This window comes from Biomphalaria glabrata, chromosome 3, assembly GCF_947242115.1.
Source record: "Biomphalaria glabrata chromosome 3, xgBioGlab47.1, whole genome shotgun sequence".
In the NCBI taxonomy this organism is placed as follows: Eukaryota; Metazoa; Mollusca; class Gastropoda; family Planorbidae; genus Biomphalaria; species Biomphalaria glabrata.
In genome coordinates, this window is record NC_074713.1 from 25,355,596 (window position 1) to 25,378,007 (window position 22,412).

At 35.8% G+C, this 22,412-nt stretch overlaps 1 protein-coding gene across 8 annotated transcripts in view; it reads right to left on the minus strand.

Annotated features, from left to right (window-relative positions):
• The window catches only part of LOC106057104 (cysteinyl leukotriene receptor 1-like), a 133,252-nt gene that overhangs the window by 64,984 nt on the left and 45,856 nt on the right, over positions 1-22,412 (minus strand). For 2 of the 8 annotated variants that reach the window (XM_056024172.1, XM_056024170.1), the window contains exon 1: positions 1,376-1,492. The exons of 4 other annotated variants lie outside the window; for them this stretch is intronic. The gene's annotated coding sequence lies outside the window, so the exon portion shown is untranslated. Of the gene's footprint in view, positions 1-1,365; positions 1,493-22,412 lie in introns of those variants that run through there. 2 more of the 8 variants (XM_056024169.1, XM_056024165.1) reach the window with 1 other exon arrangement.

Below are 22,412 nucleotides of genomic sequence, written 5' to 3' on the forward strand. Positions count from 1 at the left end.
AGTCTAATAGAAACTTTTTTTTTGTGTTTGTCACCGTAGCCTAGATCTCTATACATTATCTCCATCAATTATGTGCTGTTTCAGTTTAGTGAGTTTATAGAGACATGAGTCGTTCATCTATGATGTGTTCAATTAAGAAGATTCTTATTTGGGGACATGTTCAGCTAATTTACACGTCTACTTGGCCATGCTGTTTTAGTACGTCAATAAGGTCTTCATGAAATAGTGTGTTCAGATTGAAGACCTTAGTTGATGATTCGCTGCTTGATATTTCTCTTTCTCTCTTTCCTATTTCTTTCTCTCTTTTCTATTTCTCTTCTCTCTCTCTATCTCTCTTTCTCTTTCTCTCTCTCTCTTCATATCTCTCTCCTTCTTTCTCACACTTATCCAGTTTCTATTTAAGGTACAACAAAAATTAATTAAAAAAAAATAAAAATTTCCCTTTTCTGACCACGTGGTTTTTGGAGCAGGTGAAGTCAAAGATCATCTGTTTTCATGGCCGACTGGTAACAAAATTCTCCAGTAGCTACACAACAACCACCATTAAATAATGTTGATAGGGTGGGGGTAGATAAGGGATGTACTAAAAGAGCACAGAAAAGCACGGATTCGAACACAGAAACTCTTAGTTCAAGCTTTTCACCAAACTGCACCCCTAAGCTCAGTTTACGTCACAAGAAATAACGTCAGAAGAAATAACGTCACAAGAAATAACGCCACCCTACGATCTAAGTTTTTTCTTTTTTTTTTGTCAAAAATAAAACCACATTGTATGTGTATATATAGATATATATATATATACAATTTACCAAAGAAAACAAAAATTGACTGGAATAAAAAAATGTACATGCCTTGTCAGTGTTGAATGGGATAGTTCCATATCTCTGACCTACTTTTAGCTAAGTCACGTGGTCGCAGTAGATCTACTTGAACAATTCGTGGCATTTAGTGAATAATTGTAATATATTTTATTTATTTATTAAAGATCTAGAGTCTTCTAGACCATTTTCACAATAACAACAACATCTAAGAGGCCATAAATGTAAACAATACTATCACGTGACATATTCTCTTTGTTTACAAATATGATTTTTTTTATTTGATTCTATTGTGCAATAAGTAGTACATATAAATTATTCCAGGGTTTTAAAAACTTATAGTTTATCAATGCTTCCGTATTCTGTAGACCGGATACACCAAATAGCTTTCTATTTATAGATTAGCCCCCATGCTTTCATTTTATGTAAAGATTAGAGCTCTGAAAAGCAAGCGAGGTCACGTACGTGTTTTAGTTTTGAAACGAGTATGTCACAATTACATAAATTGGGTGATTATATGAACTCAGAGCTACTTACAGCTACTTACAGCTACTTACAGCTACTTTTGTCTTCTTCCGTTTCTTTTGATGGATTTTTAAATTTCGTTGATTCTCTTTGAAATTGAACATTGGACTCTCACATCAATCAGTGTGGACGTGGAAAGGAAATTTAGACAAGAGAATACAAGAAAAAATAAACCCAACTCTTTTTAAAACAAATTAACTGTATTAAATGTGGTTTAGAGAAGTTATGTCAATGACATCGAGCGAAACTCACAGATCTACTCAGACATAGAGGCTGTGTGTGAGTATGAATGAGAGAGAGAGAGAGAGAGAGAGAGAACCAGTGAGGGAGAGAGAAAGAAAGAGTTGCATTTATAAGGAGAGAAAATAGTGAACAAAATGCAGAAACACAAATCTGTAGGTGTGTGGTGGATGTTTATAACTTTTGTTATAAATATATTTATAGATTTGTTATAGATTACTTTATTGGACAGGAAGAAAGTGAATGTGAGAGATAGGCAGAGAGAGAGAGAGAGAGAGAGAAATAGCGAGAATAACATTGACAAAAGTGAGTATAGAGAGAGAGAAATAGCGAGAATAACATTGACAAAAGTGAGTATAGAGAGAGAGAAATAGCGAGAATAACATTGACAAAAGTGAGTATAGAGAGAGAGAGAGAGAGAGACATGGTGAATGGGATGGGGGGAGAGATAAGAATGAAAGAGTGAAGATAGAGAGAAAGAGAGAAGAGATAAGTGGAGAGATAAAAGGCACAAATAGACAAAAGAGAGAGAGAAATGGAGAAGAGAGAAAGAGAGAACGAAAGAGGTGAAGTGAGTGAATGAGAAAGAGAGAGAGAGAGAGGGAGAAAGTAAGGCGGAGAGAAAAAAGTGAAACAATACTCCGACAATTGAAACCAAATCTAAAGACACATTCAAATCCAGACTTATAAAACTATCCTTCCCAAAGGAAACAAATTATCAATTCCTCATTACTGACCAATAGGACCATAGATCTAACTCCCACTCAGATACTAATACCACACACAATCCTGACCCTTAAATAGAGTAGTTCCTGAAATCAATCTTAGGGACTTTAGCCAACATCTAGACTTTTCTGTATTCACCCAACCTCTCAGGTTGTTGTTGTTGTTTTTTTTTCAGCCCATAAGTTACTGCCCCTAAATGTCTTTCCTTTCCTGGAGTCCTTCCCTCTCCCCGCTCCCCCATATTTATATAAGCACACACACACTCCAGCGCACATTATATCCCTAATGTATTGGCAGATGTGAAGCAACGTCATCTTTGCGTATTCAATGGATGGTTCTCAAACAAGAGAGTGCAACGGTTTGAATGCTTCTGCTAGCTACATGCCTAAGTAAGTTGTGGAGCACTGACTGTCTTTCTGAAACTATATGACCTCGCTTCTAGTTAAGAATCATGCTTTCCATATTTCTTTTTGTTACAAAGCTTATCAACACATTCTGTCTGTGTGGCATACATTGTGTACACGTTAGTTCTCCCACAACCATTGTCAGATGAAACTTTACACAATATTTTTTTTTTTACCTAGCAAATCATGAATCAATTAAAAAAAATATAACCAATGAGTTAATCAAGTAATGGTATTTAATTACTTAGTTTGGTATCGAAAAAGAGGAAAAAAATGAGTTCCATTCTTCTTTAATTATAAATAAGTTTTGTTTGTATATGGCACTGCTTTTTTTTTAAAGATTTTATTTTATTTTGCTTGTTGTGCCCTGACTTTTAGGACGCTCCCTAGTCCACTCAGCTCCAAGTGGACATTTTCACCACCGATTTGAAACACGGTAATCTCTTGCATTTTGATTGGATAGCCTTTTAGCCCCATAAGACATCTTCTACGTTAGTCCTATTCACCTCCACAGTAGGCCGCCTCTGCTACAAGCGAAAGGGCCAGGCAATTTGATTTTACAGTGTTAAAAAGTGCGGCAGAAATAATGACGAACCTTGTCAAATAAATAATGATCAACACTTCCTGTATTGAAAAAAACAACATTACACCGGATTTACCAAAATAAAAAGCTATTCATATCCATAGACTTTATTTAACGTTTATATATAGTCTATGTTTATAACCATACGTCATAGACAAAAAAATGTTTGTAGTTAATTACAATAGATGTAAACATAAAACCTAGTTGACAGCATACAGCTACTTACTATGCGTCTTAATTTAAATATTCCTTTTCACTTTCACGTTGTTTTTTTTTTAACTTATGTCTCTGAAAACACACCCGAATATACACATTCAAACAAACTGTGGCAAACACACACACTCATACACACCACACGCTTTGGGAAAATCCGATTCGTTTGAAAGCTTCAACTTCTAAAAGCTTACGCAGTTTAAAATAGTTCCTCGGCTTATACAGCTGTATCTATAACATCAAAATGTAAGCTAATCCCAAAATGGATTTTTTGTTGTCTTTTCGTTCCCATAGAACAATTTTTGCTGGCGAGAGACTTTTCCAATTTCTCTAATGAGCTTTTTGTACGTGCCTCGTTCTTGCAACACTGTGAATACAAAAGTATCTCAAAGCGGAAGCCTTCGATTGATATCACAAGAGTTCACTTCTATTATTATTATTATGTTAGAAAAGAACGAGTATTCATTCTCTGGCGCTGCCAGGGTCGAGGTTCGTTGAAGGGAAACACAATTCATCGTAGTCCCTTTATTAGTTTCCACTGAGGAATTTTCTGGTGATGTGGCAGGTCTGTAGCTATTCCGCCCTCTGACAGGCAACGAGAATGTTCCTGGGAATGCCAATGTATCTGTGAGGTCTATTATCCTCTCGCTCGATATAACTATGGGGTATATATTTGTTTTAGATAACTTCCATAAACGTTTAATCTCGAAGCCTAGGTGCCCAAATTTTCGTTGTTTTTTCAGCTCAGTTTTTCTTAAATTATGAGACAGTGGTAGGGAGATGTCAATAATGGTAGAGGCTTTTTCTTTTTTTTTTTAATCGATGAGCAGCAGATCAGGGCGATTAAAATCTACCGTTTTGTCGGTCAAAATAGGCCTATCCCAGTTCAGCAGATGATCAGTAGACTCTAGAACCGAGTATTTGTGATAAGGAGGTGTATCCTTACCGATCAAATTATGTATCAAAGCCAAGTGCTGGTATATTAACTTTGCAACTTGGTTATGGCGACCTAGGTAGGCAGATTCTGATAGGGCTGAACATCCTGCCATTATATGTTCAATTGACTCACCCACATTTCCACATTTTCGGTATTTGTCAACAATATTGAGTTTTAGGATATGTTTCTCGTAATTTTTTGTTCTAATTACTCTGTCCTGTATTGCTGTGACAAAGCCTTCAGTTTCAGGGTAGAGATGACCTGCTTTGAGCCATGCTAAGGAAGCAGTCTTGTCAATGGTGTCCCCATCAAATATAGCCGGGAATTTTCCGTGGAGTGTTTTTTCTTCCCATTGGCGAATCACATGACCTAAGTCACCCAAACCGACATTAACATCAACATTAAGTAGGTTCAGAGGGGTCACCTCGGGGTCATATTTGAGTAGGAAGGAAACTAGTTCATTGGTGGAGGCATGCAGTTTTGATCGCATTTTAAAAACTTGCATCTTATACAGTAAGACAGGCAACCTGAATCTACGTAGGGATTTAGAGATGTTAGGCGCCTATTATTATTATTATTATATCAGAAACGAACGAGTATTCATTCTCTGGCGCTGCCAGGGTCGAGTTTCGTTAAAGGGAAACAAAATTCATCGTAGTCCCTTTATCAGTTTCCACTGAGGAATTTTCTGGGGATGTGGCAGGTCTACAGCAGTACTGCCCTCTGACAGGCAACGAGAATGTTCCAAGGAACATTTATTATTTTATTATTATTATTACTATTAGGACATAAAATATCTAGTTTTGTTGATGGTCGAGGTCATGTAATTTATACTTTACTAGGGATTGACCTTTAATTAGGTCACATCTGTTATCTTTTTTTGACGAGCTTAACGGAAGACGACGTAACAGAGGTACCTTCCGGAAGAGCTGTTAAGGTTAACTTGGGCGCCATTTTGCCATCAATGGCAAAGAGCAAAGAAGCTTGCAGCACTGAGGGAGCACGAAGAAGGGTCGTCCAAAAAAAGCTGACTGGAGAACATAAAAGAATGGACCGTCCTCTCTCTTGATATCCTGGTATGAACAACTGCTGGCCTGGAAAAGTGGAGGGACTTGGCTGTCACAGCAAGGGACAGATAAAAGCTGGCAGCAGTTAGCCTCTGATAGAGACAGCTGGAGAGCTCTCTCGCCGGACACACATTTGAGGCCCAAAGAAAATCCCTTGCCAAAGACAGGCGCAAAAAGACGAAAATAAATATGAACTAGACGCCAGGCAGCTAATGGACTTTTTCTGCATTAGATGTGATACAATATTCAGGTCGTAGAAAATCGACTCTGCAGTGCTAGAAAGTGCGCAAAAATAATCATAGAACTTAAAACACACACACATGTTATCCACACTTCACTTGTGTACACCGGATACACCAAAAAGATGGCTATTTATAGATTTACCGCCATGTATGAAAATCTATAATACAAAAAGGAACATATGCAGATTCTTTGCACTTTTCCGAGCTGGACATTTTCGTGTTTATTGGTCGAATAATCAGTCTGGCGTGGGACCGTTTTATTTGTAATTCAGTCCTGTTTTCGGTTTTGTAACGGTCATCTGGAGAACTCAGTTTATTAGCTATTCACTACGACTGGTCCAATGGAACTGTTAGAGCCCGATAAGGGTCAATCAGAAATAGGGATGGTAGCAGGTGGACGGCCGAGACTAGTCAGGCCAGATTAACCTTGTCTGGTCATAACTGGTCATCCTTGGGGTAATATTATCAACACGGGGGTCGATGGACGAAATACAAATTTCCCCCGACAAATAGAGTAAGTGATCGGAAGTGGAGCTGGTCCATTTGTTTTTAGTGGACGCAGAGATCTTATCTTATCATTTACATTTATCTTATCATTTACATAGTTTTATTTTTTTTTAAAGAACATTATTACATGTACGCTTGCTTATGTTAATCAAATCTTTTAAGCGAACTCCGAAGAAAAAATTCTCCTTTTTTGTTATTGTTTTTGGGCTATATACCTGTTCGTTTGTCTGTCATGTTTAGATTAAAAAAACAAACAAACTTAATGTGCTATCAAAAATTAGATTTTATATTGTTAACAGTAATAACAGTCGATTTTTTAAAATACCTTATATGTATGCTCTAGAAATGTTTGTGTTGCATAAAGCTTGAGTTTTACTGACCCACAGGTGCCGCCTACGAGAGCGCGATGTCGTGCCCATCTAGAGTTGCTTCTTGTGCGATGTCTCTTTTGTGCACCATAATGGTTTGTGCGCTCTAGTTCCTAAGGTCGCGCTTTGTTGATGTCATTGCCTCTTTGCTTCTGTTGTGGTTGTGCTGATGGCGGATCTTTGGTTGGAGTTTACTTTGGTGTTTACTTCCGCACTGTTGGGTAAGTTTGTTTGGTTTGCCTTATTCTTCGCGGGTAGTTTTGAAATCGTTATTAATATAATATTGTAATGACGGTCTCAAGGAATGCGTATTTTCTTGTTTAGGGACGCAGGCTTGGGAATCTGCCGGAGTCAAGTCTGATTTGTAGGCTTTGTTATGGTATTTGACTAACGTCCATGGTGTCGGTGTGGCGAGCCCTGTTTGACTGTGGCACTGAGATTAAGGTGTGCTATAGTTCTTTTGCATAGAATGTATAACTTGTAATTGCCTTTGTAAATGCTACCAATATGTATTCGTCATTTATGCCTCATCATATCATTACTTCATTAAACATTTGCTTTGTTATATGCAATCTAGTTATTTAATTGTATACGTTGCTATTGGTATTATCATTACTATGTTTGCAGTTTTGATGCGGAGACCATGGCAGTCTGTGAAGCCTTAAAAGTCATTGACTCTCAACTCCGCGAGGGACATTTGAGGGCAACACAGATTGTTGTGGTCACTGACTCAAAATCTGTACTACAGGCTTTGCAAAGCCCTGGACCATGCCCCCCCCCCAATATCAACACTGTCATCATGGCTTCACATAACATTAAACAACGCTATGGCACCCCTGTAATAATGCATTGGGTACCGAGTCACATAGGTGTGACTGGCAACACAATTCCAGACTCTTTGGCCCTCGTTGGCACAGCAATCTTTCAATATGGCGTCCTTGCCATTGTTTATTTATCTCAAAATCTCTCTCGATCTTATTCTTTTCCTTCTCTCTAATGTTTCTTTAGGATCCATTATATTGTCACCTCATTTCTCCATCTCATTTCGTCTTCTTTTTCTCTCTTAGAAACGTAAACGGGATCCTAAAAATCAAAGCGAGTAAAAAAAGCAAATTACTGTAACTAACTTTTCGATTGAAAATCTCTAATAACTTTTTACACATTTTCTTTTTATGTAGTCTTTTTTTCTTTCTACATATAGTGACCTTACTTGTAGCATTACTTTTGTTCACTGTGATTGTGATTCATCTTGCAGCATTTCATAGTTGTACACTTCTTACGTTTTTCAGTGGAAGTATTCAAAGCTGTGGATGCGCATGACTGGAAGAAACTATCCCATGATTATTTCTACTGTTTTGGAGCCGTCAGTGTTTGTGTTTCAGGCAACGAGACAGAAATAAAATCAAAATAATAATAATAATATAAAATAAGTTTAAAAAGAAAAAAAACGCAGGACCTCTTACAGGACTATTCATCAATAGGACCAATAGACACATCTAGGCTACTTTCAAGGCAAAGATTTTGGATATGTGGTTTATAGGCTAAGTGCGCTTGAGCTTAACTTGGCTACCTATCAAAGACCTCGAAGTTCGAAACCAGACTCGCACACAGATGTTACTGAGTGCCTAAAGGCAACACAGACAACCTTCTTCTAGATCTCCCCACTGGCCTAGTGAACAATAACGCTCTGAGCAAGTTGTAAGAATGAAAGTGAATCTATATAAAAGTTAATCCTAAGATCAAGCTCCAAAGGCATCTCCAAACTCATATCAATTAAGATTATGCTCATCTTCAACAACGAAGGAGTTTGTATATTCTAATCTGTTTTACATATAATGAAATTCTTATTCTCATTACCTCTTTTAGTAAAGTCTAGGGCTTTTATTTCAACTCCTTCGTTAATTAGAGGGTTCCATAACCGCCTCCGATTTATCGATAACCATACTGAATCACTTCCAACCGACTCATGTCTAGACCTTCATTGACTTTTCCAGCGAAGATTGGTCTCTGCAGCACTTGACGTGTCCACAGAAAATGAGACTGTGCTCCTCTTTATGTACAGAGGAAAGATACAAATGTGTTTATTTTCGTGTTCACTTTGATATTACCTTCAAGACCGCGGAGAGATTTATAAATTAGATCTAATGAAAATATCGTAGAAATATATCGTTTGAATATAGAGATCGTGGCAGTAATAGACTGAGTGCAAAAAATAAATAGTGTGCAGTTGCGTAGCAAGCATGATGCCAAGGGGTTCATTGCGCCCAGGCCCACCACTAATAGGGGCCCAAATGCCGCCCAAATTGGCACTTGTAAGGGAAAAGTGTGTTGACTATAAGAATTGAAATGTTTCAAATTATGACATTATTTGACTCCAATCATTGTATATTGTGTCTTTCTTAAATTCTATTTCTGGTGTCCGAGCAAAATAACTAATCCATTTATTACAGTAATAAAATGTAGTATGGAATCTATTAAGGGAAGGTTACTCTTAAATTGTCAACATAGCGTTTCATTAAAATCTAATGTGTTGAGATGTTTAATAATAATAATAATAATAATAATAATAATATAATGACAACTGACCTCACAGATACTTTAAAGGCGCTCAACATTCCATAAATCCATAAAAAGAGTCTCGTTGCTTGTCAAAGGGCGTTACTGCTGCAGACCGTTTGATAGTCTAAGAGCTGAGCCGAAGGCTCTTCGAGCTCTAAGTTTGAAAAAAAACCTGTTTCAACGTCAAACAGTAAAAAAAAAAAAAAAACAACCTGCGTGAACCACCGTTCTGTCTGGAAGAGACCCAAGTCAATGCCTATGTAAAGCATTGCTATTTTCGATGCATCTGGCCCCCGGGCGCATAGGCTAGACATGGCCGAAGGCCGAGTGCACCGGGGACCTCCACCATTTTCCTATGTTGTACCAAGCTAACCGTGGAGGACTCGCTATTTGTGTAACGGTCCCATGAGGAACGGCGCATGGATTATCGACAGGGCCGTAGGAGCTCTCCTTCAACTCCACTCCGTGCAATGGGTAAGCTCTCGTGTTCCCTTGGACACTCCCACAGGAGTTTTGTTTTGCTATTCATTTAGCCTAACCACTTCCTCTAATGGTCGTTTCCACCCAAGTGCCACGTTGAGACAGTACAGCGGCGTACCCGGGTAAAAAATATGGAACGCTTCACGAATTAGAGAAAATTTTTCAGTGACTGTTAAAAGAAATATAATGAATTTCGATTCTAGTAAATACAAATTGATGCTGGCAGTGCCACAGAATGAATTTAAAAGCTTTTTAATATAGTTATAAAAATAATAATTTGTAAACAATTTGAAAATACACTACATTGTTTAATTGTTATTTCTTTTCAAAATATTACAGAATATGTTCACTAGTTGAATTACATGAATTAATAGCAAGAAAAGACAGTGAAATAAATATGCAATAAATACAGTATATAGATATATCGTGTACAGAGATATATCTTGTGCAGAAGTAGATTGTGTGCAGATAGTTAGTGTTCAGAGAAAGCTCATGTGTAGGTATAGATCGTGGGCAGAAATAAATCGTGTGCAGAGGTAGTTGGTTAGCATACATGGATCGCGTCAAATAGATCGTGTGCAGAAATAGATCGTGTGCAGAAAAAAAGATCATATGCAAATAGATCTTGTGCAGAGATATATGTAGAACTTGTGAAGAAGTAGATCGTGTGCAGAGATAGATCGTGTGCAGAAATAGATCGTGTGCAGAATCAGAGTAAAGCAAGATAGTGTTTAAATATCTTCTATACTATGAAGTAGAATGTGAGGTGTATGTATATTACTTATAGACATCAAAATCGCTTGACCAATCTTGATAAAACTTGGCAGGAATGTTTCTTGGGTACCAACTTAGACCTTAGTGTATGTATTGTAGCCCTAAAACAAACTTAAGACCCTAAAAAAAAATAAAGTTGTCCGACTCTATTACAGCTATAGTATTTTATGGATCTAGGCCATGTCTACAATGTTGACATGAGAAAAGATTGAAAGGATTTAGACTCTTTCCTAATTTTAAGAAATACACTTTGCGCAGATAGTTTTTTACTTTGACACATGAAAATACAAAAGAAGATCCATTGATTTCATTATATAATAAAATTAACCTTCAATTTTGTGTTTTAAAAGCATTTTTTACATAAATTAGTTCCTTATATCTGTGACTACAGATTTCCTGACGAACATTCTTTCATTAGACAATACCGTAATGAATCGCGTACTAGATCTAAATATTAATTCGTTTAACTGTTTACTTTATAATACCATCCCTAGATCTAAAACGCTAATTCAACTCTAAGATGATGAAACTTCTCTTCGCACAGATAGTTTTATACTTTAACACATGAACATACTAATTATAGTCCATTCATTTCATATTTTGATCAAATAAACATTCAAATTTGGTTTTCTAAAGCATTATTTTTTAGAGACTACATTCGTTTACGAAAGCTGCGAAGCCGAGTTGAGATAGGCCTAGATCTATATTCATTCATGAATCGCGTACTAAAAATTATTTCGTTTAATTGTTCACTTTATAATCCCATTCATTTAACAAAGCTATCGCTCTTTTCGTTTTTAATAGATATGAATGTATCGGCTTCGGGTAAACCCATTTTCGCAAAACTAATTTTATTTTCGTAGCGAAAGAGAAATAACGTGAAAGGATCATTAGCTAAGTTTAACATACATCTAAATCCAATCCACTACATTAGTAAACACAAACTTAAACCCGCAGGCCGCGGGTAATGTCAGGCTAGTAGATAATAAATTATTTTTTTTCGACTATTGGATAAACTCTTTAATAAATGTCCGTAAAGTTATTTACTTGTCCATAAAATTGATACCGTATTACAAAAAGATTACTATCGTCAAGTTATGATTCAAGAAATTAAACAAACTTTCCCTAATTTAAAAATCAGTCTTTCTCTTAGTGTCTTAGCTAATCAATAAATTACAAAACATCAATAAAGCATACACCACTAATGAACAGAATACCTAATGATCAGAATCCTAGGCAAGCAAACTTTTAAAAATGACATTAAACTTCAAATGTCAACAACTAAAGAAAAAAGTATTTGGCAGTTGACATTGACATAATCTTTATAATCACAGAAAGCCAGCAAACACTTTGTTTTTTAATCTAACGAATCACTAAGGAAAAAAAAGTTCAAGGTCGTTTTGACATTTGATGTCTAAAGAAAAAAAAAACATTAGCTTTGATTGATGTCGTCTTCGATAGAGAAAAAAAAAAGGTAATTAACTGTCCCTGAGAATAGCATAAGCGCTGACTGTGACGTCCATTGATGCGTCGGGACGGTGTGTGTGTGTGTGTGTGAGAGAGAGAGCGATAGAGAGAGGTAGAGAGAGAGAGTTAGAGAGATCATGCATCATAGTTGACATTTGATCCTAAGACAATAACTTGCTTCACAGTCATCTCGTTACCATGTTTGCACGACGTTACTCCACATACAAACACAAACAAACAAACAAACAAAAAAAAACCCAGGTCGACTCAAATCTGAAAGCGAGAAGGAGGAAGAGAAGTGCTAACAGATTCATTCATTACGATGTCATTGATGTGTGATGTCACAGTGATGTGATGTTTGAGTTGATTGAAGGATGTATACTCAGTGCATTCAGTTATTAACACTAAGGGCGATACACAAAGTGCAACAAGAAACAGATTTGATAGAAAGATTTTCCTTTAACTCTTTCTCTCCGTAATTATTTGTCCACGTTTCGACGGATTTCTTCAGTTTAGCTCAATACTATTTCACTACCTTGTTATGATTAAGCTTCAATAACATTGTTGTTTGTTATCAGAAACTGTTTTATTTGGTCTAGAATTAAAGGGGAATGCAGGCTCTTTTTATAGAACACAAAGTCAAGTTTATTTAATCAAAGATTAATTTAATTTAGTGAGATCAAATTAACTATGGTATCGTCAATTAGGAGAGAAAGAGTTAAAGAAGTAGATAAATTCCTATTAAAAAATCCAATTCCTACTGTATGTACAAATATTATAGGAAACAAAACATGTATTTCTATGGCAAGCAACTGAACGGAAAGAAGAAAAAAATATGACACAATTTTCATACCAAATGAAATACAAGAAGGTTTCATAACAAATGAAATACAACAAGGTTTAATACCTAATGCAACACAACAAGGTTTCATTCTAATGAAATACAACAAGCTTTCAAGTACTTATATAAATAGGTTTATAGATTAATATTAGTTTAAAATTTTTTGCAACAATCTAATTCTCTACATAAGGTTTATCTTCTTATCTTATCTTATTAAAAAAATAGAATACCTCACATAATTTAGTAAATTTTCTTCATAAAACTAAATTAAGTAATTATGACTAATATATATGAAATTACATGTTTATTTTTATTGATTTGTGTGTTGTCCTCGACAATGAGACACTAATCTTGAACACGTGATCTCTCCTTTTACATTCTCGGAAAGAAACTTTTCTGCACAATTATTGTTTTTTATGACAACACACGAATCTTTAAAAAATTAAACCAATTAATTAATTAATTAAAGGTAATTTATTAAGTGTTTTGTATAAAAGGACGATAATTCCTGCTTTATTGAGAGATTTGGCAGTAATTGTGCGGCTATTTCCCTTGCAGGAATTTTTGTTTTTTAAAACGTATTTTTTAATGCTTATTTAATGGTATTTTTTTTTTGGTCAGTCTAATGATCGGGACGGATAGATTTTGGTAAAGGAAAAAAATGTTACACTTAGTTTGTATTATTCTTGACCATCATAGAACATTTAAAAAAAAAAAATATTTTAAATTAAACTTGCATGCATGGTAGGAATCGTATTCAATCCAACCAAATTATAAGTTCTAAAAATAGTATGTACAACAAATGTTAACTTATAAAACGCTGCTTAACAATCTACAGCCCTATTAGAGTAATTGAAGAAAGAGATGAAAGGAAATAAGAAAAAAAAATAAATGCAGATATCATTGAGATAGTATAAGTAAAAAAAAATAATTAAGAGACAAGTAAAGAAAGAAGTGAAAAATACTGACAAGGGAAATAATTGTTTCCGGAACACTGGGAAAGTAATCTCCCCTTGGAAAAAAAAAATCTTCAACCCATTATGTTGAAATTGTTGGATACTTAATAACTAGAGCTATATAAATATTTAGTGCTTGATAAACTAAGTTACTGACAAAATTAAAATGTACAACAGACTCGGTATTTAGAGTGTTGAAGATTTGACTTCTTTTAAAGAGAATCACATTATTAAGAGAGGTCTCCCATTTCAACTCCTACCCAGCTATCATTCATCCCTGTGAGTGGAGGCTTGAGAGGCTGAAATCATTTCTCCTAAAAATCTTGCATAAAAACCATACGGTTGTGAGCAGTCCAAAAAAAAAAATGGGGGTCTGGGGAAGCGCCGCGATCTTCAGGGGGAGAACTTCGTCAGTCATTTTCTTTATTTTAAGCAACTAGACTGTATGAACTGCAGTGATGCCCAAAATAAGGCCAGAGGGCCCACTCCGACCCGCCATGTGGTTACCTCCGGCCCGCCGAAACGTCGGTACCATTGTAGAAAATCCCACTCCAAAAAATAAAAAAGGTTGTAAAATGCATCTTTTCCTACGTAAGGGCCCTCAGCTTTTCTCTGATGGATTTGTACCAAGACCCTTAACAGCGTTTATGAAATGGGACTCTAAATGAAGTATCTTCCAGGAAAAGTGAACAGACATTTTCTATTTTGTGGAACACGATAACACGATAACACGATAACAAGTCAACATGTTTGTTACAAAGAAAGTGTGGCAGTTTTAAAAATAACAACAACATATAAACGCCATCATAAAACAAATATAACGGCATTCTCGCTTTGATCCGCGAATAAAAGATTGTTTAACTATGCCTAGAGATTGGAGGATTGATGGGAATATTCACCAAAAGAGACAAGAAAATAAGTTGGTGGTAAAGCTAGCTAAAATGTTGCTCACATTTTAGTAGAGAGATGAAGCCATTCTCTGACGCATAAAAAAGAAAAAAATTCGAATTAATTAATGTAAGTACCAGATTCAGAATTTTCTAATAAAATTGTTTTCAAGCCAATTTCGTTTAGTTTTTTTGTGGCTCGCGACTAGAGTGTCGGTACTTTAACTGGCCTGTATGTAAAATTAGCTTGGGTATCACTGGTATGAAGAAATGCACTAAGCATTGATGCACTGAATACTATGAAATAAAAATTAATTGATGCCTTTTGAACCATGTCAGCTCTGCAGCTATTATGTAGCTATAAAAAAGTGATTTCGGTAGGCCGCTATTTAGCAAAGACTCCGGCTCTGACACCTGCTTTGGTAACAAGGAGTTTACATATATTTATACTAGTCGACCCACGGCGTAGCATACGCCGCTATTTAGTGACGGGTGAACACTTCCTGAAAGACACAATTGTCCAAATGGGGTGGGTTTGGGCAAACGACTGTGAGTGAATGAAAAGAAGGAACTCTGGAGAGAGCAACATACAATTGCCCATGCCTGAAAACAGGTTTTGAAAGATATAGGCATATCTTTTTGAACGTTTAGCCCTGTGCTTTATTAACTGTCAAAGGCTAATCTAACAGGGATTTGTCAGCGCCAGATATTGACGTGTATAAAAAATATACAAATAAATGTAATCAAATATAGAATGTAAACAGAAAGATTTCTTGTTCTCCCTCAGACCCTTTTTTTTTTCTGAGCCTCGCTCTCTGTCGCCGCGAAAGTTATGTGGGGTAACTCTAGTCCGACTTGCAGAAATAAAAGAGTTATCTTTCCATGACTTTTTTTATCGAGGGTTAGAGAGTTGGCGTGTGTGAGTGGTGTCCCGCATGGTTGGGCGACGAAGAGAATTATATATAGAAATATAAATAAATATATATAGTTACAATAAAGTTACAACTTTCCTCTGTAGCGAGGCCTCTTTTGCCTCTATCGTTTATGATGTTTCAGTTTTTCATGCACACACTTATAGGAACATTTATTGCCCTCCAAAAGCGAAGTCCTAACCACTCCCACTTCTTGCTTCTCATGCCATTGTAATGACTTGGTATAAGACTAATGCCAATTGGGACGTCTCTTTGTCTGGAGACTTTGTGCGATGATGTGATCAAACACTTTGCAAACTGCTAAACACGCGCCATGACGCGCCTATGTATAACGTACTTTATATTTCAGGTTTTAACAACAATTTTGGGAAAATATGTTTGAATGCAAATTTCTCTTAGAGTCTTAGCTTCTGTGACAGATAGTTGATTATTATATTGTGATGCCGAAACAATGAGATTGACTTTGTAAGTGTTGGTGGTTGTTAGTTGAATGTAGTGTAGATGATATTAAATAATCTATTTACTTGAAGTTTTGTTAATTATAGCTGCGAGTTTCTTAAGTACAACTCACCAAAGAATAAACAATAAATAATGAGATAATTCAGCCTTTTTAAATACACATCACTTTATTACAGAAATAAAGGCACAGTCCACGTCGTCAAGTTTAAATACAAGCCGTCTCTTCGTCTCTCGTCCGTTCTTCGTCTGACCTATTTCCGTTTTTACTTTTTGATGTACTGTCACGTCACTAAGGAAATACCCAATTAAACCCAACTTCTACGCGTCTTGCTATTGTCATTACATAAGTCTAGATGCATGTAACCAGTAGGATCTGAGTGAAATCAGGGACTCAAGTTCGTTATACATTTTATAATTCATAATAAATTTCAACTGTAACCACCAGAACTTGAACCAGAGATCTTTAGATTGGTAGTCAGATTCCTACACGTGCTCTTTCTTTCCTGTAGAGAATGGACGGGTTGCCCACATCGACCAGGAAAACCAATGACTTAAAAGAGCTTAAGTCTCAACTAGATTGACACATAGATACTGGTAGTACTTAATCAGAGGCGTAGCTAGGCATTGTGAGGGCCTCTTTAGGTAGCTGCATCATTTTGACATTCGACAACATGCCTGGTATGGCAATCTGAGCATTAAAAATAGGAATAAACTTTATAGAATCCTAAATGTTGCTGGCAAAATCATTGGCAAAAAACAAACCCCATTTGGGCAGTTGTTTGAGACAAACATCTATAAAAAAGCTAACAAGATCCTCGAAATAAAGAATCACCCTTTGTGTCAGGATTTTGTGATTTTACCATCACAAAAGTGATACAAGACACCGATAGCAAAGACAGACACAAACACTCTTTTGTTCCCCTAGCAATCAAATCATTAAATAAGAACAATCTGGTATAAACTTTGTCACAAGTAAATTATGAGTGAGTCTGGTGTGAATGTACACTTTGGTTTCTTATAGTTATAATGTTTTTTGTTTGGTGTAATGCACAAATTGTAAGACAAATTTCCTTACGGATAATAAAGATTATTATTATTATTATTATTATCATTTTGACATTCGACAACATGTCATGAGATAATGTACTTAATAAATATATGTCTAATGTGTGAAATTCATACAACAGGGTCACTAACTTATGTAACAACGTGGATAGCACAAGTAGCGGCCCGGGGGGAGGACTTTCGAATTTGGACCCCCTGCCCCTCCCCTAGCTACGTCACTGTATGTAATTATCTTGTCTTAATGTTATGAAGGATAAACGTTCTCGGAATATCATAATAAAATAAGAGACACAATGACATACATACTCTTATTGGTCATAACTAATGTAATCTAAGGATATTTATTTTCTCCCCCAATCCTACACTGATTGAAATATTTGACGTTAATGTCCTCCTCCTAACAGTTTATGTATTTATCTCTTTTCATGAAAACTTTTCCTTGGCCTCGTTTTGTCAAGAACACAATTGCCCGCATCAAATCGTCTATAAATAGAGTCTTTCTAAAGCTTTCTCAAGCCTCAACAAGATAACGTCTTATCAGATCCGAAACTGGCTGCTTAGAAATGATACTCCTGGAGGCCAAGGACGAATAAATAAATTGTTACTTTAATTCCCCCTCTCCATCCCACACACACACATGGGTTTTTCGTGGGTTTTTATCATGAGGTCATCCTAATAGAGAAAAAACGAAAAAAAAAAGATATAATAAAAAGACAAATCTACGATGTCATGGCGGCAATAAACGAAACAAATAAGATTTCTGAAAATATTTCCAATCTTTTTATTTTGTTTTTGATTCCTGTTCTATCTATGAGCTCAATCGAGTCAAGGTCAAGCCTTGAGTTCTTGATATGTTTGAAAATATCAAAATATTACGACCAGAATGATTCGCTGACCAAAACAAATATCGGTCAAGAAATATGACGAGCTGGACTGAGACCAATCGTTATAGAAGGCCCGAATACTGACCTGCGACGTCACAACCTGTGGAATATTTAGGCCAATACATTTTTGTCACGTCAATGACTTGTCAATGAGTTACTGGTCTAAGCTGTCCACAGGCTTGGTCTCTGTAAGATCAAGGCGATTTTCCATAGCATCAGTTTTATATTCGAAATGAAAATTTAAATAATGTTTATCTAGTCTGTTTTTTCTTCTATTTATTCACTTCGGTATCCATTCAATTTTTAGAGGCCCCCGAAAAGGGAAAAGACGTAATTAGTTTTGTGTGAAATGTCTGTCAGTCCGTCTGTCCGTCTGTCTCGTAAACTAGAAAAGATAATGGAAATCCGACATCATAATATTTTAGTCCTTTCAAAGTTCTATGCAATGGCTACTTTTTTTCTTTTCTAAAAGCGAAAAATCTAATTTTTAAAATCACTTATGCAAGTAGTTTTTTTCATAAAAATACACCACTTGTACAACTATTCACTATTAATAGTAACAAACACGGGAGGCTCTTTAGTTGGGGAGATGACTAATTGCCATATTTTTATCACCTTTATGCAAATGGTTTTAGATTTTTTTTTACATTTATATTGCTACGTTATGTAAGTTCTGTCCTACTAATTACTACATTTACCCAAAATAATGTTTCCTTTTTTTTAAAGAGAAATAAATCTATTTAGTATGCATATAAGTTGGACATTATTTAAAACAGCAATTAATAAGTAGTATTTCATACTATCGCGTGAACTGCAATATGGCGGAAGCACAATAGAACACTTAACTAAAGGATTTTTTTTTTTACGGAAATGTTTATTTCTTTTTTTTTTTAGGATTTGAATAAGAGATTGGACCTTTAAAAAACAATTAGATCAATTAGATCAATTAGATATTCATTACAAGACATCAGTTAGGCCAGGTTCACATTTCACTTCATATTCACTTTCACATATCTCTTGGTCTGCTGGACCGCTGGGGCACCACACAAGATCTGTCAACCTTCTTTCTCCATTCTTCTCTGTCATTTGTCTTTGATAGAATTTCATTATGATGTTCTTTCTGAAGATATTGATACCTGCATTTTTACTTTCCTGGGTGGACCACTTCGGGGGCCGACTTTGAGTTTGTGTTTCCACACAAACTGTTTAATTTCTTATGTTGATTACTATTGATTTTAACTGCACCACAGTGTTCAAATTGTAAATTCACGCAGAAATAGAAAAAAGTAATATATATATTTAAAAAATTAATTTTTACTTTATGTTCCAATAATAGAGTAAAAATGACTGAGTTAAGTGTGTTTAAGGGATGACATGTTGTATCAGAATTACAAATGAAAACAAAGTCGTCCCAATAATGAAAGTAGTCAAAATATTTTTTTTTTTTTACTCTGACAAACGAGTGAGCTAAAAGCAGGAACTGAAATGAGATTCATGAACCAAGCACAACTTTCTGAAATTAACTTTGTAATACTGTCTGTGTTTGTTGAGTTCCTAAGTCCTAGTTAAGTCCACGATTATGGCTTCACAATTCTTTTACGTCATCAGATTTTGGGTTGAATCTTAGAATCTCTTCATCTAGAACTAATAGAAATACTTTTAGAATATTGAAGTATCATGTGTGTTGGCGTGTTTGTGAGGTAGTTAGGTGGGCTCAATTCCATGTCTCATCCAAATGTCTAATGGTCATGCTTCTTTAGATAGCGGTCACTTTATTAAAGTAAAAAATGTATAGTTTTAGACCTTGCAATCTAAAAGACAGACGATGTTACGGTCATCTGTTTCTTTGGCCAACGTTAAACGAGCAGGGTGTCATTCGGCCAGCCCAACGACCAACCGCCTTTACTTTCCCCATCTTAAGTCAGGTACCCATTAGAGTTGGTTGGACTCAGGGGCGCCCTAAAATTCCCGAAATGCGAAATCCCAGTATTCATCGAGATTCGAACCCAGGACCCCAGGTTCGAAAGCCAAGTGCTTAACCACTGAACCACCGAGCTCACGGTCACTTTACAGATTTAGAAAAAAAAAATGTACATTAGATGCAATGAAGATGCAGATATTTGTATTATTGGTAGCGACTATTTTGGAAATCATATCCTAGTGTGTTGGTGTTGGACTTCTTTTGTCGTACAACGACTAGAGTCTATCATTTGTTCGTGTGACTGTAGAGTCCATTCTTTCGTACAACGCAAGTTAAAGTGAGATTTTCTTTGGTGGTAGAGAAACCAGTCAAGTTTCGTTTGGCAAGTTTTTCTTCCAGACCTGAAGCCGATGTTGTTGTTTTTTCTGTCCATATTTTTTTGCCAGCATATCTCTCCTCAGGGTGCAGTCTATGGCTTTGTCTTCAAGTAATCAACATCAATGTCTAATGTTTTGAGGTTCCGTTTTATCACAGACAAATATCGGAGGTGGGTGGCGACCAGTTTTTTTCTCGTGCCAATCGCGAGTTAACTTTCGGGATTTATTAATCCTTCATCCGCGAACATGACCAACCCAAAGCAGTCGGCGTTGTCAAAGGGCGGTGAAGATGCTAGGAAGAGCCGTTTGAGAGAGCATTTCAGTGTTACACTCTTACTTCCCTTGTGATAAAGAAAGTAATGGAATGAAAACAGATACTAAGTATGGCTAAAGCTTCCTATTGCTCTGGTGTAGGGGAGGGGTGGCACTTCAATGGACCTCATTCACCAATCGTAAACAAACAACATTTGGTCACGTTGTAATATTGATAAAACAACGGAAAAAACTGTCACGTGATAGCCATTGTATATTAAGAATTAAATAGTATCTTGTATAGAAGAGATAGTGAATCACGTGGCTAAATGTTGTTTGTTTATGATTGGTGAATGAGGTCTATTCTATTCTTATGACGAATACTTCCAAATTTTAGTCACGTGATGTTTCGGAATTGAAAATAAATAGCTAAAAAATTGAATTTTTTGTCTATTTCTTGACTTATGTCCTAAAACAACCAGCAATACAGAATTTTATAGTCATTAAATTAGACTAATAATTCCGTATGCGTCTGCTCGGATGGGAAAAATGATTATCTCCCCTTAGACTAAGACGCCACAATTAACAAAGTTGCAACAGTCTGATAAGAATCACGGCTGAAAACCGACAGCTAATTAACAGGGCGGTCAATAGCTCCGTTGTGCTTCTTTTTTCTTTATCATATCGGCCGCTGGTCAGAGAATGTTCACAAGACGATGTTGTCAGGCTCAACCGGAAGTCAGCTTTATTAAAAAAAAAACGTTGGAATGTAGGTGATATTGTGTTTTCTTAATAAGATAGTACAATCATGTATTTAGTCAATGTAAGACATTTAGTATTATTAATTTATATAGAGACGCAACTTAACTGACGGAATTTGAAGGCAACTACGACTAGTGACGTTATGACTTAGTTGGGTTAGAGACTACTTAGAGACAGAAAATCAGTTGGTGTTAGGATTTCTTAGGGATAACATGTATTTATCGACAGACACTCGACTGTGACCTTTTTCTGTATTAAATCATCATCTGAATTTGTCTAGCAGTTTGGACTTAGTCTTTTCACTTGTTACCTGTGTGTGTGTATCTACGTCTTGGTGGTTAGTCACAGTGAATACCATGGACGTAGCCAGGATTTTTTTTTCGGGGGGTGGGGGTGGGTGGGGGGATTTTTTTGCAAAATGCCCGTCTGTCCGTCTGTCTGTCTGTCCGTCTGTCCGTCAGTCACACTCAGATCTCGAAAACTAGAAGAGATATGAAAAATATTATTTCATCATTAAATGCGGTTTGAAAAGTTTAGGTGCAACGGCTACTTTTGGTTTTCTAAAAGCAAACCGTTTAATTTATAAAATTAATTATGCAAGCGATTTTTTCATAAAAATACACCAATTCTAAAACAATTACGTAAATGTAAGGGAGGCAATGTTACAATATGCTAACAAAGATGGACAATTTTTATGTATTTTCAGTATCAATAAGTCAAATATATTTTTAAAATGTACAGGAAATGTTTACAACAAATATAAATAATAGTTAAAGATGTTTTTTCTGGTCAACTAGCTGCTAAAATTAAAAGAAAACATTTCTGTTTGTTTATAAAGGCTAAAAATGCACTTTGTTTGTAAATATCACGCACATTTTTTTAAAATGGACTTTTTATGCAGCGATTCTCGTGCAGTAGCGAAACGTCGCAACATGATCAGGTGCTAAACCAATTCCTTAAACTTTTTAAAAAAATCAGATTTTATTTATTTTTTGTTTAGTGCCCCCATCCGAATAAAAGAAGATTATTTTTGTGCGTTTTGTCTGTTGGTCGGTCTGTCCGTCACGATTAGATTTAAAAAACTAGAACTCTAAAAGCTATTGAAAATCTGATTTACCCTTTAATGTTCCTCCCGTAAAATCTCAATAGTTTTAAGTATCTAAAAT